The 10,471-nt window shown below is 41.0% G+C and overlaps 1 long non-coding RNA gene across 1 annotated transcript; it reads right to left on the reverse strand.

Moving 5' to 3' along the window:
- Nucleotides 1-4,538: 4,538 nt before the first annotated feature.
- On the reverse strand, nt 4,539-4,980 carry LOC128503765 (uncharacterized). Its single transcript, XR_008355296.1, has 2 exons — nt 4,830-4,980; nt 4,539-4,594 (listed from the first exon to the last, which is right to left on the reverse strand). It is a non-coding gene; the product is annotated as an uncharacterized LOC128503765 (long non-coding RNA).
- Between the last annotated feature and the right edge of the window lie 5,491 nt (nt 4,981-10,471).

A 10,471-nucleotide genomic window follows, 5' to 3' on the forward strand; every position in this document is an offset into this window, starting at 1 on the left:
CGCTGCACTGTCGCTCTCATGGAGCGATCAGGCAGCAGGGGAGGGTTGGGGCTGGTCTCCACACTCATGTGGAGACCAAAGAACCCTCTCCCCCTGTCCCTGAAGGTCCCATTTGTCTTGTAACAAATGCAGCTGGGACGCGACTGCTGGTCTATAGACCAGCCACTGCAGGGGGAGTCTCTCTGATGACTGCTGTAGGCTTCCATGCCTCAGGAGTCATCAAAGGGCTTGTGGGGGGGCTCGTTTTTGCTGTTGCTGGCCTGCCTGGGCTTCCAGGCAGACCACCAGCAGCAGAGCCCCGTACAAAACGGGAATTAACCCCTTAAACGGCATTGAAGGGGTTAACGCTGCCCTGTCGCTCTCATGGAGCGATCAGGCAGCTGGGGGGTGTTGTGTCAGGTAACCACACTTGTGTGGGGACCCAATCAACACTCAACCCCCTTTCCTGAAGCTGCCTGTGGCAGCTGAAAACGCTATTGCAGGTTTTCCTGCAATTGCGGTTTCAGCCTACCGGATCACTCCGTGGGAGTGATCTCAGGCTTGGGGGCGGGCTCTGAGTGGCTGTGCTGTCTGCCCAGACTTCTAGGCAGACAGCAGCGCCCCCGCGTGGTGACGCGGGGGCATTTTTTTGTGGACGTAAAAGGCTGACAAACTCCTAGGCGCCAGGACGAAATTCTGAGTCGCCATGGCGACCTGGCGCCTGGGATTTGTCGAGCCCTGTATTAAACGATGTCTTCTTTTTTTTGATGCGGGGGAGAACGAGGGGCGCCGAGCGGTTGCTAGGCGCCCCTCTCTCTCCTCCGCATCAGTGTTTAAAAGCCGCTCGCTGGTGCCGGCATTTCATGCAGAGCGCCGCAAAATGCCGGCATATTGCGGCGTTCTGCATGAAATGCCGGCACCGGGACGGGGGTAGAGGGCTCGTGGAGGAGAATGAGGGGCGCCGAGTGGTTGCTAGGCGCCCCTCTCTCTCCTCCGCATCAAAAAAAATAAAAAAAATGCCGGTGAGCGGCATTTAAAAGCCGCTCACCGGCGCCCCCCTTGAGATGGCGCCCATGGCACGTGCCATGGCTGCCATACCCTATATACGCCTCTGCAAATATGGAATTTAAATTATCAGAAATCGGGGTTTGTTTACTAAAATAGGAGTCTGCCTTGGAGTTTTAGCTTTGAGTTTATTATACATTATGACATATTTCTACAAAAATAGAGGAGCATGTACTGTAGAGTGCATTGTTCAACAAATCCTGATTTTAAAAGAATGTCACTGATGTACATATAACAAACTCCACTTTAATTTCTTATATATATACTACTTGGCATTGTAAAACATACTTGTCATCTTTAGAAAACCACATTTCTGTCTTGCGAGGACTTACCGCATTTGCTCGATTTTAAGACGACCATGATTATAAGATGACTGCCCCAAAATATTAGGGCTGCAACTAACGATTATTTTCATAATCGATTAGTTGGCCAATTATTTTGTCGATTAATCGATTAAAAAAAATGAATGTAAATTTTTCATTTATTTAAAATAATTTAATAAACAAATGATGTTAAATACAAACAGCAGAATAAAAAAAACTTTGATAAAATGCATTTCTTGTCTGTATTTCCCAACCAGCCCCCCCAATTTATACACATTTGAGCCCAGGCTTGCCATGCTGCCTCCCCGACATGCCACGCTGCCTCCCACATATGCCACGCTGCCTCCCACATTTGCCACGCTGCCTCCCACATATGCCACTCCACGCTGCCTCCCACATATACCACTCCACGCTGCCTCCCACATATACCACTCCACGCTGCCTCCCAATATACCACTCCACGCTGCCTCCCACATATGCCATTCCACGCTGCCTCCCACATATGCCACTCCACGCTGCCTCCCACATATACCACTCCACGCTGCCTCCCACATATACCATTCCACGCTGCCTCCCACATATGCCACTCCACGCTGCCTCCCACATATACCATTCCACGCTGCCTCCCACACATGCCACGCTGCCTACCACATATACCACTCCACGCTGCCTCCCACATATACCACGCTGCCTCCCACACATGCCACTCCACGCTGCCTCCCACATATGCCACTCCACGCTGCCTCCCACATATGCCACTCCACGCTGCCTCCCACATATACCACGCTGCTTCCCACACATGCCACTCCACGCTGCCTCCCACATATACCACTCCACGCTGCCTCCCACATATACCACTCAACGCTGCCTCCCACATATACCACTCAACGCTGCCTCCCACATATACCACTCCACGCTGCCTCCCACATATCTCATAGTCCCCTCATAGAGTCACAGACCCGTTCGCATCACACTGACACCATACTTTTTTAAATATGTACTGGGTTAATCTTTACGGCCCCCAGGATTTAGATTCCCCTTAGTTTGCCCCCCCTTTATCTCTAACTGCACCTTAAGTTAACTTTATTAAATTAATCAAATTAACCCTTAGTCCTCATCATTAAATTAACCCTAAACACCCCATTAACCATAACTACCCCTAAATTAACTCTAAATACCCCATCAAAACAAAACACCCCATTAACCGTAACTGCCCCTAAATTAACCCTAAACACCCCATTAACCACAGCATCCCCTAAATTAACCCTAAAGACCCTGTCAACCACAACAGCCCCTAAATTAACCCTAAACACCCCATTAACCACAGCTGCTCCTAAATTAACCCTAAACACTCCATTAACCATAGCTGCCCCTAAATTACCCCTGAATACCCCATTAACCATAGCTGCCCCTAAACACCCCATTAACCATAACTGCCCCTAAATTAACCCTAAACACCCCATTAACCATAGCTGCCCCTAAATTAACCCCCACCTCCCCTAACTTTCAGCAGCCCAAATATTAATTTTATACTTACAGTTAGATGAGTGTCACAGCCATGTGGTTCTGGCCTTCTGGGAGAAGGAAGGGGGCGGGGCCAGTTGTCACAGTGATTACAGGGAGGGACTGGTAAGTAGGAGCTGCTGCTGTGAGTCAGACTAAACGGATTATATAATGAGGGGTATTTTCAGAGTGTTTGCTCTGAAAAAACCCTCAATTTATAATCGATAATAATCGATTCAACTAATCGATAATGAAATTCGTTGGCAACGAATTTCATTATCGATTATTATCGATTTTATCGATTAGTTGTTGCAGCCCTACAAAATATGAATATTAATTTAGGAAAAATAGAAAATTCTGAATATAAGACTACCCTATAAGTAAAAAGTTTTAACTAATGTAAATATTTTTTTCATATTTAATAAAAACTATGATTGAGAAAATTTTTATTTTTTGTGTTTTTATTTCCTTTTATTTGCCAATCTCAGGCCCCCTGTTATACCTTATACCCCCTATATGCCACTCTGCCCCCCAGAAATGCCTTATACCCCACCCATATGCCACCCAGCCCCCTCCCCCTGTCTTACCAATGCATCCCTAGGCTTGTCCCCCGTGCTTCAGACTCCCTGGTGTTTAGTGGGGGCAGCCGGTGGACGTCTGCGTGATGCGTGTAGACAACCTCTGCTGCCAGTTAGTTCTGCAGGGGCTTCTGTGACTGAGCACCGGAAGGTCATGCCGGTGCTCAGTCACAGAAGCCCCGGCAGGGCATTGTTCAGACTTTTACCGGCTGCCAGGGAGGAGGATCCAGGTCCCCTGCAGCTCTGCGGAGGATCCTCCTCTCTGGCAGCCGGTGAACGTCTGCGCAATATGCGCAGAGAACCTTTGCTGCTGCCGGCACTTCTATGATGAAGCACTGGAAGGTCATGTCCCGCCAGTGCTCTGTCATAGAAGGCCCAGAGGAAGTGCCGGCAGCAGCGGAGGTTACCAGAGAGGAGGATCCAGGTCCCCTGCAGCGCTGCGGGGGATCTGGATCTTAGTCTTATATTAAGACCTCTATTTAAGGTCGAATTATAGGATGACCTTGAATATAAGACTAGGGGTATTTTTCAGAGCATCTGCTCTGAAAAGAACCTTGTCTTATAATCGAGCAAATACGGTAATTATAAAATTAGCATACAGCTTTGTATTTAAAATAGGTAGTATTTTTTATAAAGAAGACATATGAGCTGCAGAAATTTATAGTTTATAATGCAAATTAAAATATGTAAGTATCTTATAAGCAGTTTCACATTAAGAGTGCAAACATATACGGCATTTAGCCGGATGTAATGATTGACCTCTGGCCAATTATTCTGCCTGTGGGATGCACGCCCCCCTATATTACTTAATGCAAAGCTATTACAAAGAAAAGGGTAGTCGTGTACAAATATTGAAACATGTTTTAACTCACACTAGACAGAAATACAAGAATTAGTGACAGCACAGGTTTAAGCACTTCCATAAAATAAGATCTAAGTAAATAAGTGCATGGATGTAACACACACACACACACACACACAGAGGTACATATAAAGTTGTTAAATACATCCAATGTAATATTGTTAGTGAGGACAGACGCAAGCTTTCTGTAGTTTTTGTACCTGTTTGTAGTCTCCAATGATAGAGCTGTTTTTCTTTATTTCTGACTCTGCTTTATCAAGCTCCCTGCGACACATTTCCTTCAGCTGCAGAAAAATGCAAATATTCACTGTCAAGCAATAAAGCTGGGTGTCAGAAATGATACTTATATGCTGGGGTATAAGTGCATTAATACAAAGTGCAAATTAATTAATTCTATGATTAAGATAAATACTGTACTGTGTGACGTTAGTGCACTTGAATAGCACAGTATACATTATACACTGCTTGGATTCAACACATCTCTTCAATCATACACTCTACTGTGTTACTACAACCAACCTGAGCAGATTCTTCTTCCAATCGTCTCTTCTCCTCTTCTGCATCAATCAGTTTCTGTTTAGTCATCAGTAACTCCTTGTTCAAGGCATCTGCCTTTTCTTCAGCCTGCAAAACAGATCAGCATTCATCAATAATTAAACAAATTACAATCCAAAATAAATGAGGCATTCTTTAAATCAGTACAAGTTGTATACTTTGGACTCTTACTGTAGTTGCAAGTAAAATTGAAAATGTGTCTTTTTTTCTTCGTTTATATTTTTCTTGTTGAGACTTAATATTTTGTTAATGCTAAATTAATGACACATACACTGTCTCCTGTGAGTGACTGAAACATTGATTTTTGTGAATAAACCATCAATCCCTGAGTGTGCTTACGTTTTGGGCCATTTGTATACTAGCTGATAACAGCTACAAACAAGGTACAAATTGGCTTCTTTGGTCTGTGGACTGCAGAGGACAATGTAAAAAAATATTAAAAAAACAATAAATAATGTGTGGGTACACAAAATGAAAAACAGGAAAAGTGTAGTTGAACCACCACCTAGCAAAAATGTATTTTTTTAAACATGTCTGTTTTTTTTTTAAACATCTTATATCTTTATTTATACTTTAACAATCTCTGTGTAAATGAGAAATTATAGACTTTTTCATAGACTGCTAAATTAAGACTGAGAATGCATTTTTTTGCTTTCTAGAATTTTAAATAAAATAATTAAAATAAAAAACAGCCTTGCTGGTCTTTATATCTTCACAAATGTCTGCAACACATTCTCAATTTAGCTCAGTTATATACTTTTTTTTTTTTATTATTATTATTAATTTCGTTCACAATATTGTGACACTTATGCCTGTAGAATGCTATTTTCTTTCTTACCCCCCCCCCGAAGTCTGCTAGGAAAGGGAAAAAAAAATAAAAATAAATAAATAAATAAATAAATATTAAAAAGTATAATAAAAATAAGAATAAAAATTTATTACCATAAACCCCATGTGAGTTGGAACTCCTTTTTTTTCTTTTTTGATTCAGCACTTCTATAATGTTCATATTTTTTAATTTGTTCAATCATATTTAACCACTGGGTCAATACGGGTACTCCTTTGTCGAACCATTTCCTAAGAATCAATAATCTCCCTAAGAAGAAGATTTTCTTAAACAAATTGTTTAGCCTACCAAATTCTTCCACATCACCTAAGATCAAAACCTTTGGATCCATTTCAAGATTACAACTAAATTTACTTTTCACAAACAAAAATATATCATCCCAAAATTTATGAATCTTATTACATTCCCACCATAAGTGAATTAAACCTGCATTAAGGACCCCACATCTGGGGCAATCTGACTTATCCCTACATTTAATCTTCCATAACTGGTGCGGAGAATAATATAAACGATAAATAATTTTAAGTTGTGTAAATTGATATTGTTTATTAACGGTGCAACACCCTGTGTTCTTAAGGATACGGTTCCAAGAGGCCTCATCAATGGCACCAATCTCTTCCTCCCATTTCTTTTTAATCTTGCCTCTGAAGCCTATATCCATTTCTCTTAAAAGTATTTTATAAATAGTGTTAAGTGTCTTCTTCCCAATAGATCTTATCTGCAAAAACTCAAAAAGCTCATGTGTCTCAACCTCAAAAATCTTCTTATTTTCCGTGCAATTATATGCGTGAGCTAATTGATTATACCAAAATTTGTGTCCATTTTGCAACTCATATTCAAATTTAAGCTCCTCAAAATCCTTAATATACCCAGCAGAGAACAACTGTCCAGCAAAACTAATCCCTTTATTAATCCAAAAATCACTCCCTAACCCTTTGTGAAACTCCATAAATTTTGAGTTATACCATATTTGTGTTTGGGGTAAACTACCCTTGATTTTACAGATACATTTGGTTTCCTGCCACACTTTTCTATATAACTTCACCAAAGAGGTATTATCCAATTTCTTTTCCAACTGTAAACCTGCTTCTAACATTTCCATGGGGTTAGAATTTCCAGTTATTTCTAAGAAAAACTGGATTAATCCCCCATATCCATTGAATTTCAAATTCTGGATTTTCTTTGCCAGGAAATATAATTTGAAGTGAGGTAATGCCAAACCCCCCTCACCCTCCAGTGAGCTGAGCTTGGCATATTTCATGCGCACTCTGCCTCTTCCCCACAATAATTTACTGAGTACAGCTTCTAGACCTTTAAACCATTTATCCGGGATCCACACTGGTGAGGCAGACAAGACAAACAAAACCTGCGGGAGAACAATCATCTTCACCAGACTCACCCTATCTGCCAGTGACAACGGGAGTTTTGTCCAGATCCCCACCTTTTTTTGTATCTTAATACCTAATGGGGTAAGGTTCTGCTTAATAAAGAAGTCGACTTTATTCGAGATTTTAATCCCCAAATACTCCAAAGAGTCCCCCTGCTTCAAGATCTTAACACCTCCTACCTTGGGGGTACCTACTGAGTTTAACGGGAAAAGTGTTGATTTGTCCCAATTAATTTTAAGTCCTGACAATCTGCCAAAAGATTCAACCGTATCACTAGTATCACTATTGGGAGCACTTTTTCAGTATCTTCTAAAAAAAATAGTAAATCATCCGCATATAATAAGAGCTTTTCTTCACTACCTTTTAAACCAAAACCTCTTATTTCATGGTTTTTCCTAATACTTGCAGCTAATGGTTCAATGTATAAAATAAATAAAAGGGGCGAAAGTGGACACCCCTGACGGGTTCCTCGACTTAACAAAAAGATATCCGAGAGCTTACCACTTAAATTAATCCTAGCTACTGGAGAACTATACAAAAGTTGTACCCAACTTAAAAAGGTTTCCCCAAATCCAAAAGCTGTTAACGTATGCCATAAAAAACGCCACTCCACCCTGTCAAATGCCTTCATGGCATCTAAAGACAGAATGGAGTTGGGAAGGTTCGCACCTAGCTGAAGATTGGCAAAAACTCTTTCCAGGTTAGAATGTAATAACCTTCCTGGTACAAAGCCCGTCTGATCTTCTCCAATCAAAGCAGGCACACAAATTGCTAATCTTCTGGCCAACACTTTAGCTAGGATTTTCGCATCCGTGTTAATGAGGGATATCGGCCGGTATGATTCTACTTTTACTGGATTTTTATCTTTTTTAGGAATAAGTATAATTATTGCTTCCATCATAGACCTTGGTAGCTGCTTTCCTTTCAAACCTTCTGAAAAAACTAAACATAAAATAGGTAAAAGGATTCCCGCATATTCCTGGTAGACCCCGAACGGGAGTCCATCCCCTCCTGGGGCAGATGAAGCTGCACAAGAAAGAAGGGCCTCCCTCATCTCCTCCACCGTAATATCCCTCTCTAATAGAACCTTCTGTTGGGGCGAGATCATGGGTAAATCACACTTTCTTAAGTAAGTAGCTATATCTAGATCGTTTGCCGCTGGGTCTGCTTGATATAACTTAGAGAAAAAATCAACCATTACGGCCTGCACTTTACTTGGGTCATTTACTACCCTACCATCTTTATCTTCAATTGCCAGGATATCACTTTTATCTTTCTGAGCTCTTACCAAATTTGCAAGTAGTTTCCCCGGCCGACCCCCTTCAAGAAAGTTCTTTTGACCTCTAAAAAATAATTTATGTTGTGCCTTATCTAACATCAGAGCTGCAAGTTGGTCTTGTATATCTTTCATTTGATCATAATTATTCGTTGAAGGATCTTTAGCAAATTTAATTTCACTGCTAATTACTTTCTCTCTTATATCCTTCTCTTTTTGGAAAAAGCTTCTTTTTTTTGTAATCACATCTCTGAGGAGCAACCCCCGCAGGAATGCTTTTAATGCATCCCAAACCACGCATAAAGAAGCAGATGCTTTATTATTCTCCCAAAACTCTTTTAACAACTGCATATTATTTTCTTTAGTTTCAAGTAGCGTCAGCCAATGGGGGTTAAACCTAAAAAGTTTCCCTTCATTCTTTTTCTCATCCCCCAATGTCAAATCCACTATTAGTGGTGTGTGGTCTGAAATTGATCTCGATTCATACACAATTTTGTGAATAAACCTAATCCCCAAATCATTGCACAGAACCAAATCAATCCTAGATGCGGTTTGATACGTGGCAGAATAACATGAGTATCTTTGTGTAACAGGATTCATTAACCGCCATGGATCATTCCAGCCCAATTCTTCAATCATTCTTGCTAATGGGGTCTGAGTATTCAAATTAGTATGCTGTTTATTGACCACTCGCACTACATCTTTCTCAGGGTCTAGTGTACAATTAAAGTCCCCGAACAAATATAGTGGAAGCTGTTCCTTACCTCCAATGAATTGAACTAATTTATTTATTGGCTGTGGAGAGAAAGGGGGAGGAACATAAAAGAAAGCCATAATCATCTCCTGGTTATAGATAATTAGATGTACAAATATAAATCTACCTCTCTCATCAATTATCTTGTTCTTAATCACTAACGGAATCTTTCGATGGAAAAGTAGAGAGACTCCAGCCGAGTAATTAGAAAAGGAGGAATGAAATTCCGTTTGAGCCCATCTTCTCGATAGCCTCCTTTGTGTCTCTCCTATCGTATGTGTTTCATCTAAACAAATAATAGCCGGGAGATGTTTCTGTACACGATCAAATATGGCTACCCTCTTTCTACAATCTCCAGTTCCTCTCACATTCCAAAATAAGATTTTAATTTGCATTCAGAAAGAGGAAGAGAAAAAAAAAAAAAAAAAAAACCCAGCAGACCAATAACCCTCCCCCCTATCACATACCACCCCCCCTCTCGTGATGCGTGCTGGACCATTTTCCACACGTATCTCTTTACACCGTCATAATAACCCCCCCCTCCTGACTCCTCAAAGAAATTAAGTATAATTAGCCATTTAGACATTACAACCCTTCTCCTTCAAACCACATAGACACCTCCTGAGGGCTTGAAAAAAATAAAATGCCTGACTTATATTGCACTCGGAGCTTTGTGGGAAACAACAAAGAGTAACGAATATTAGCTATTCTAAGCCGTTTTTTAATTTCAGCGAAAGCCGCACGTTGCATTTGAGTTCCCCTGGAAAAATCTGGGTACATGGCAATCTTTGCCGAGTTGTATAATATCGAGCCAATTTCTCTAGCACGTCTAAGAATTGCATCACGATCAGAAGAATTTAAAAGTCTGATTATCATAGTCCTTGGTGGGGCCCCCGGTGGAGGGGTTTTTGCCGGGACCCTATGTGCCCTTTCCACACAAAATAAAGAAGAAAGTGTTTGTGCTCCAAAAGTCTCACCAATCCATTTTTGGCAAAACATCCTGGGATCTAATCCCTCCGCTCCCTCTGGTAACCCCAAAATACGAATATTATTCCTTCTAGATCTATCTTCCATATCTCTCATTTTATCTTTCAATTTGTCCATATCCGTACTTAAGGAGGTTGTACTGTTCTTTATCTCAACCATTCCTTTATCCAAGGAAGGAACTATTGTTTCAAGATTAAGCAACCTTTCCCGTATCTTGTTTAAATCATCTCTAATAAGGGAGACTTCAATAGACAAACTTTCCACTTTCGAATTTAACTGTGCTAGAGCTTGATTAGAATTTTGCACTTCTTTAAGAATGGTACCAAGAAGGCCAGGTTCAATTGAGCGTCCATA

This window comes from Spea bombifrons, chromosome 8 (assembly GCF_027358695.1).
Source record: "Spea bombifrons isolate aSpeBom1 chromosome 8, aSpeBom1.2.pri, whole genome shotgun sequence".
Lineage (NCBI taxonomy): Eukaryota > Metazoa > Chordata > Amphibia > Anura > Pelobatidae > Spea > Spea bombifrons.